The following is an 8,873-nucleotide window of genomic DNA, read 5'->3' as shown; positions in this document are numbered from 1 at the left end:
GGGGAACCGCCCCCCCGCCCGGCCCAGCCCCTTCCAGTGCTTGACAACCCTTGCGGGGAAGGAATTTTTCCCAATGTCCAACCTAATACTCCCCTGGCACGACTTGAGGCCATTTCCCCTCATCCCATCGCCCGTTCCCTGGGAGCAGAGCCTGACCCCCCACCCTGGCTCCCCCCTCCTCTCAGGCAGTTGTAGAGATTTCAGATAAAGACCAAGAAAACAGAGATTTCCTTGCTATACTGGGTTGATACCAGCAATATAGATACTGGGTTGGGATACTATCAATAAAGTTCCCCGCAGGAATCAATGGGTAAAAAAGGACTTTACAAACCTCAGACCGTTTTCAGCTGTCAAGGGTGTAACTGGGAAGAAAGTTCTCTGAAATGCAGAAAACAAGGTCTGAGTGACAAGCCTAATGGATGTGGTGCCACGGAGGCACATCATGGGCGACAGACTCCCAGGTTTGAGGACTACAAAGCGATAGGCACTTCAGATGGTTTTGTGCTGGTTTTCCCCCACCTTCTCCAGAAAGTTTGAAATTAAAAGAAGAGGAAGGTCACTTTAAAAGACATCACATCGCTAAACAACTGAAGCTTCACGGCTGCCTTTGAATTCTGCATGGCAGAAAAGACGAGCTGCCGATGCCAGGTTGAGCACAAAATATACACATTTCCTTCTGAAAGCTGAACATGTGAGAACACAGTGGGACAGTTTCAAGCCATGGTGGCGGTTTTTTATTTTTTAGCTATGGCCTAGGCTGATCCTCAGCTTAAACTGCCAGGAGGAGAGGACTGCAAGGACTTGATAGCTCTGTATCTCCAGGGCAAGCACATCACATGCCAAGGGTGTAAAGACCCCTTTCCATTCCCAAACAGGCTTAAACCTGCATGATTAAATAACCATCATAACCAACCCACTGGCATTTCATCTGTTCACACAAGCTCCTCTTAGCCCCCAAACTCATCCTCACCTTTCACACCCAGCAATCCCAAGCTTTTTTTGTTTCCCTCTCCCACTTCCCGCCACTGAGCCGTTTTCTGCTACTTCTGCTGCCCCCAGCCTCTGGCTGCTGGGGTCGAGTTTAGCCAGGGTTAGTCAAAACTTTCCCTCTTCATATAAACCACAGTTGTCTTTGAAAGCTTCTGAGCTGATACTAAAAAGCAAAAGAAAAGCCAACAACACACCAAAAATCTCCAAATCTTCCTCTCTTCCCCCCCCCTCTAAAAATTAACCTGGAAACTGGAAAGAATCAGTTTGGGAACAGAGCTTTTATCCCTGGGGAGGCTGCAGCCTGCATGCACCAGCCTCCCATTCCCTCCTATGGGTTCAGCTCTTCTACGAGACGACAGGACCCATAGTGTGGGCCAAGAAAAGACTGTTTGAGGACAAGGTAAGAGTTTATGAGAGAAAAGCCCACAGCCTACTTAAAAGCTCTCAAAATCTAAAGGTGAAGGGCTTCTGTGGTGGGAAGCTGAAGGCTATAAACATGCAAATTGGAAATTAAGCAGGAGTTTTAATGGCGAAGGTGATTAACCATTGGAAGAAACTACCAGAACGAGTGACACATTGCTGTCTCCCAGACAAGACCAGATGCCTTGTGGGAAGACACGCTTTAGCCAAGCGCAAGCTACCAAGCTCGGTATTGGAGTTAAGTAGGTGAAATCTAATGGCTCGTGGTACCCTGTGGTCCAGACGAGATGCTCTGACACTCCTTCTGGGTCTTAAAAACCAGGAGTCTGTGAAGACACCCTGAGGGGCTGAGCAGCATCGGTGCCGAGATGAGAACATGTGCAGCTGATAGACCTGCCAGCTCCCTCAGCACCAAGCCAGGCGCCTTCCACCTCACCTTCATTCCATTTTTCTCCACCAAAACTGTCCACTTAATACTGGCAAGGCGAGCAATGCCGACCCTGTGCATGCAGCTGGAGCTCCTCCACCCCCCCGAGGCACTCGGCCATGGGGGCTCAGACAAAGTCAACACTGAGCACATTTAGCTGAGTACACATCGCAGGTCAGTGGTGCTTGGTACCATCACCCGCATCTGCTCAGACTATTACACCAACCCCCTCAACAGCCTTTGCCGTTCAAATACAAAAATACTAGATTTCTCTTTTTCTGGAATACTTAGCTCATTTTTTTTTTTTTTTTCGAGTAGAAGAACACAAGAAGATAGCACAGAACTAACTGTGGACACCGGGTAACGAGGTCCTTGCTGGCAGTAAGAAAAAAAGTACCACAGCAGTTTTAGCTGGGATGAAGACAATGTCAAAACCAGCAAGGAAATGTCACTCATGCACCTCGAGCCCCCCGTAACGCATTTCTAACATGTTTCCCTGCCCTGTTTAACCATTTTCTCCTACACTAACAACCATTGAGTGTTTGCTTATCGAGAGGGTCTTGAGGACAGTTTTCTGAGCACGCTGCTGTTCATTTACTCATGTCCAGTTGCCCTCACTTCACAGGCATAAATCAGACATGAAGACATTATTAGCAGTGATTCCTGGCACCCCCAGCACTCTGAGCTAGCATCCTATTTAAGAAAACAATATACAATGGATTATTCATAACAGCCTGAGTGCGTCACAGATGAGTAATTATAAACACGAAATATATCAATAATGACAATTTTTCACAGCAGATTTAACAAAGTAACACACTACAAATAGCCTGTTGGTTGATTATGTATTATTAATGAAATGCCAAAACATTTAGTTTTTTTAACAGGACAATTAATTACTCCCAATAAATATGACTTATGCCAGACCTCTTCTTTAAAGGAGGCTTTTGGACATCTGGTGAGGGTTATTTTTTAAAAGCAATAGCTGATGGTTCCTACAGAAAGTTTCCTAGGAGCTATGAGGACTGGAGCCATCAACATATATAAATGAGCCAGAAGGTAATTAGAGAGGCAAGGGTAACCATAACACTGGAGTAATTTTCATATAAATCGAGGTGGATCGTAGTGTAAGATTCAAACCAAGATACGCCCCAAGCATTTCCTCACTGCAAATGTTCAGGGCTATCAGTTTCCTCGGGAAAGTGCCTTCATACACATACTGCAGCCCAGCTTTAAAAGAGGATCCAGATTTAAAAAGAGGATCCCAGCTTGCGTGCTGGAAGAGGGTCAGCTGACCCAGATGAAGACATCCCTAACAAGAAGTTTCCAGAACCACTGGGCTCGTTATTATTAACTACTGTTAAGCCAGGAATAGGCTACGGTGAGAAAGGGTTCAGAGACCGTTGGGCTCATGACACCAACTCTTGCACAAAACTGGACGCATCAGCTGCCTTGGGACGCGCAGGACTCACAGCGCTACCACAGGAGGTGGCCAGGGCATCCATCGAATGGGGCATGTCCACCCAGAGTGGCTGTTTAACACCAACCACTGCACTACGTAGCTGCTTATGGGAAGAGCGCATTGGTAGATCCCAAACCTGCAATGACCTCTATACGTGCCCGGCAGGAACGGACCCTTCTCCAAGGGGTGAGCCCTGGAGCAAGGATGCTGCAAAGCACTGAAGCTCTCCCTGGACTCAGCAGGACCTGAGCACAGGCTGGAGCGCCTTGTCATCCAAGACCTTAATTCAGAAGAAACCAGATCCTATCAGAGAGAGCTGAGCTGCCTTGAGAAAGTCTGCGCTTCTTTCTTTGCGAGCTACTGGTCTGTGGAAGATTATAGTAAAGCTGTTCCAAGAAACCAAAATGATCATTTCCTGCTGGAGTGCAGTATTTAGCTCTTGGGGTGGCACAAATTACAGCATCCTTATTTTTATTTCAGTATTTATTTGAAGGAAATGTACAACAGAAATCTGATGCTGGCTGTATTTTAAACCCACGAGCACTCTGTAAACAAGCTAGACCCCGAGAGACTTGCACGTTTCTTCTTGAAACATAAGGAGCACCAGTGAGACCAAATAATTGAAAACAGTTATGGAGACTTCATTTTCTTGTTTTTCCTGGGATTTTCTCTCGGGCTGGCTGTTCCCAACCTTAATACCTGGCAGGGATGAGCAACTATTTGGAATCTCATTTGCATAATAGTTGACATGCCGACAGCTCTCCATGGGGAAATCAGTGCCCTGGTGGAGGTCAACAATATGCAGAGAAAAAATAGTCTAGAGAGGATGTTTTTCTTAAACTGTAGTTTTTAAAAGGGGTTAGAGCAGAGTATCTAAGATCAAGGGTGGATACATAAATGTATCTCAAAGAACACATTACTGTGACAACCTTGGTAGCCTCTAGATACGTCCTCAAGCCCTTGGAGAAGCTTGCAATTAGCAGCACAAACATATCTGGGTCTTCAAACGAAGGCCCATGGGCAACCTTCCCTCTGGGGGGGACCACAGCAATCATGGGAGGCAATAGCAAAACTCCAGTTACCTGCACTGCGACAGGTTGCAAGCATCATCAGTGTCCGCCCGAGCCAAGGGGCTATTTACTCAGCTGTTTGCCTAAGGCTTTGCAGGATTGGGTAACCCTTCAAAATGATCACCCGTATCTATGCAAACAGCTATGGTCTTGCAAACAGAGGAGAATGGAGAAAACCTCATTAAAGTGGATCAATCCCCAGCACAGGCACAAGCTTGCTGCAACTCATTAACTTGAGCAAGGCTCTGCCCTAGTGACCTCTTTGCAGAATCAGGCCCCCAGCAGGAAGCAAGTACAGACGCAAAGAGAATTTAGGTTAGGAAGGAATTAAGCCAAACTGGGACTTGCACAGGACATCAGTGGCAGCTGTTCCCTCAACTGAACAAGCTTCCAGCTTCTCGGGCTTGCTCACGTTACTGCTTAACGTGCTGGCACCAAGGATAAAAAGATCCCAAGGAAACTATTTGCATGCAGATGCTGCCTCTGTGGACATGTGCCCGCTGTGCTGTCAACCTGTGTCACCCCATGCAAGCATCCGCCAGGATGCTAAGTGACCACAGGCAAACCCAGTTTCTCCTTATGCCCCATTTAAAAGGCAAAGCAGCCAGATTTTGACCCTCACTGCATTTATAAATATCCAAATCCCTTTTGCAGATGCCACGGGGAAGAACTTCAATAACCACATGTGATGATGATGGAAATACAGGAGGGTAAGAAAAAGGGATGGCTCAGAGATCCCCAAACCAGCACCTCCACCAAGCTCTCCCCAGCGCTGCTGGGTATCAGTGTTAAGAGATACCGGTGTTCGGCAGCCGCTGTGCCTCAGCATCCCACTTCGCAACGCCTGCTCCCCGGGTGGTACCCACCGAAGCTGCTGGGACACCAACACAGTGGGGTACGGCTACAGGCAATGAGCGGCGTGTATCCAAAACCTCCATTTGGGCTAAATGGGTCGATAATGTATGAAAAGGGGAGGTATATGCTGCCTGAAAGCCTCAGCTATGCACAGACCTAATGACAGCATGCAGTGCAGATGTTTAAGGCTTTCTTTTATCATGCTGTAAAAATGTATATACAATTATGCCCAGTAAGCCTCCGCAAGCAGATATTAAGTTGAAGGAATGAGAGGGCAGTTTCAGAGCCACCCACTGCATTTCTATGCATTTTCCACGTCGTGCCCATGCACTTCAGGTTCAACAGACTAAATCCGCGCTGTGGCTTTAATTACCACTGCCTAACGCCTTTATTCTGAGAAACATTTTCACACTTTAGTGCTTTTATCAAACTAGACTGCATTTAATTAAAAGCAGACCTATAAACCAGTTTGTTTCTATTGCCCCCTTTTCAGGATAGCCCAAGTACTATTGCATAACCCCTGGTATTTACTTTAGTTTCTTGCTTAGACTTTTAACACTAACCACATTCACAGGTTAAAAATACAATTAAAGCCTGTCCAGTCTTGCAAAGCTCCCCCATCCGTATCAGACCCCCCAGTTAACAGCTGAGCTAATGCATCTTTAGCTGTGGGCTGTATAAAACTGAATAAAACTGACTTGATATTGTTTACAGGACTCCTAAAAAAATAATTTCGGTTTACCTTAGCCAGCCACCTGCCTAACACTAACACTCCTTCGACATTCCCAGCGCATTCTGCAAAGGCTCTGCCTGTTTCATTTTACATCTCCTATCAGACTGCCTGCCATATTTCATGCTGAATCAATAAAGTTATATGTGCACAAATCGACGAAAATGATGTTTGCTGGTATTTCTAACACAAGCAGTTTCTCAATGGGTGTTTTGTTCAGTTTATGATAACTCTGGAAGATAAAACATGCATACTACTATCATCTCGCTACTGGTTGGGCGATGATTTGGCTTAGGAATTAGGCCATTTAAAGAAAAATAAAAGGAGAGGGCTTGCATTGCATTGGAACTTACAGGGGAAGGTTTTCTGGAGGCTGTGTGAGATGCCTGGGACCGGCCATTTAAATGTACCAAGACCGGGCTGGGATTCAGTCTGTTGAAGGAAAGCCTGGACAAGTGGCCACGAAAATGTTGTTTATATATCCATCTGTATTTATATATAGCCATATACCACGATAGGGTAGGAATAAGCTGCCTCAGCATAATCCTCAAGCACATTATGATTGGACAAAAACTGCACGATAACGAAGGCAGAGAGAGCGTGAGTACAGAGAGAGGAGGCACGACCCTGTCTCCCCATGCAGGAGAGGAGGAGATTTTGGTTAAAATAGCGTTTCTGCAAACTATTCCTCTTTAAGTGCTTTTGGGTTTTATTTTTCTTTTTGCAAGGCAAGTTTTGCCCTGGGATTCAATAGCAGGGAGATGCTTGCAAAGTGTTTTTGTTCACCTGTGAAATCCATCGGCTTGCAGGATCAGGCCCCGGGCCAATCCTGCCCCACTGAAAAGTTTAAAGGGTGGTGGTGTGAGAACCAGCTGAGGTCCACACACCGCCACCGAGCGCAGGACCAGAAGGCAGCTTCTGCAGGACAGAGCCCCCCCCCCAGGGTCCTTACGCTAACCTGGAAGTTTCCCCCGGTGCAGGCTTTGGCCCGGGTCCACCACCCTCCCCCCCATCCCTCACCACCCCTTCGGGATGCTGCCCAGAGATGCGCAAGCTGCCTCGCCGGAGCCAGGGGAGTGCATTTATCTACAGGTGCAGAGCAGAGAGGATTTAACCTGCAGGTACGGCGCACGCTCTGAAGAAACAGTTAAGCATCCACAAAGACTCCGAAAACTGAAAAGCTGAAGCTTCCCTTATCCCATCCTTCCCCAAAATAAACCATCGCACCGGCACACATGCATGCCGGTGGGGAAAGGACGTGTGCAAAGACCCGCTCCCTCCCAAAAAGAAGCCAGCTGGAATATTCCTTATTTAAATAAAATGGCATTTGGAGCTCTTACCTGGTAAAATTTGTATCCCCAGCTACCAGCACACCTATAGCACCAGGCTCTCATGGGGCATCACGCAAGGGTGCAACGGCGGGGTGTTGCAGGTCATGGAAGTTTACAGCCAAAAAAAAAAAAAAAAAAAAAGAGCCAAAACAAAACCAAAAAAATCCCCCAAAAGCCACAACATGACCCAAATGATATCCCTGCAATGGTTGTCTTGTTACAAACAAGACGAGATGAAGGAGGGGTTTTTTACTTGCTCTGAGGCATCATATGGAGCTTAATCACAGGCAGTTACGTATATGGTTCTTTTGGCCTTCAATCAACTGTGTCATTTCGGTGGCAGCTGCCTACGTGATGTAAGCAACCTGGGTGATCCAGTCCTTTGCCAATCACGGCCTTGCACAGCTATTTTACAGCTGAACAATGGGGAAATTCGATTTTCCCAGGCAATGAGGAGATCCTCTGGTAGTCCAGCAAGCACAGAGAGTGAGACAGGATCACGCACCTCTCCTCCGGCGGAGTTACAGGCGACCACAGCCCGGCCAGACCTCAGCGAGCCATTCCCACAGCCGATTGCGTCCCGCTATCGTTTCCTGGCGGAGCCCATCTGCATCCCGGCGACTTCCAACAGACTCCAAAGCCACCAAGAGCCGAGAACAGGCTTGCAAGGCGCCCCGTGAATTAGTGCGACACAGCGTGGCGTGTGCTAAGGGGGACGCAGCTGCTACGTGGAAAACAGTAAAACTTGGTGGGTGGAAAAGGTCTGAGCTGCTGGTGAGTAACAGGAGAAACAGCTCATGCTCAGGACACCGGCAAAGCGCGGCGCTCAGCCTTCCTTAATGCATTCCTTTCGTTGTTCAAGTGGGTAAATCAGGAGGCAATCACGGCAAATAATGTATTAAATCTGGTGATTGAAATTATATCTGAAATAAAACAAGGCTGGGCTGAATACATTAAAGCTATTAGTAGGCATCTGGCAGGACCCTCTCTGGGAGTCTTTTGGTTGCCGACAGCGGCATCAGGAGGTGTTTGGGGCCAAATTCCTCCGTCACGTATGTCTGTTGATTTTGACAGATTCATTAAGACCCATCTATTCAAACAGATGGCGGATGCTCCCTCCGCTCTGGGATACTCATTCTTATCTAACTCCACAAGAGAAGGACATCACAGAGACACCAAGCACTTATTACATCATCCACGGGCCGAACGAGGAGAGGGCCCAGAAATTAAGAAAAAAAAAAGGGGGGGCTCTCCGGGCAGCAAAAGTGATGTTACACCGCTCCACGGCAACTCTCTGCAAACGTGTGTGTGCGCCCCCACAACTGCACAGCAACCAGAGAAGGGGGGAACGACACACATGGGGGTGGGACACGACACCAAACCGACGGGTTAACAAACCCCACATGTGAGGGGACGGGTACCAAGTGCTCCCTCGAGTCAGCGTGGTGATGGGGGGGGGGGGGGGGGGGGGGGGGGGTGGGGAGAAGGGAGAAAGCTCTCAGTATTGCATTATTGTAATCTGAGTCACCAGTGAAACCAAAGGATTAGACTTTGACTTTAGTAAGGGATGATATTCCTTCCATCCCGT

This window comes from Egretta garzetta, unplaced genomic scaffold (genome assembly GCF_000687185.1).
Source record: "Egretta garzetta isolate BGI_Z169 unplaced genomic scaffold, ASM68718v1 scaffold108, whole genome shotgun sequence".
In the NCBI taxonomy this organism is placed as follows: Eukaryota; Metazoa; Chordata; class Aves; order Pelecaniformes; family Ardeidae; genus Egretta; species Egretta garzetta.
This window is presented reverse-complemented; position numbering follows the sequence as displayed.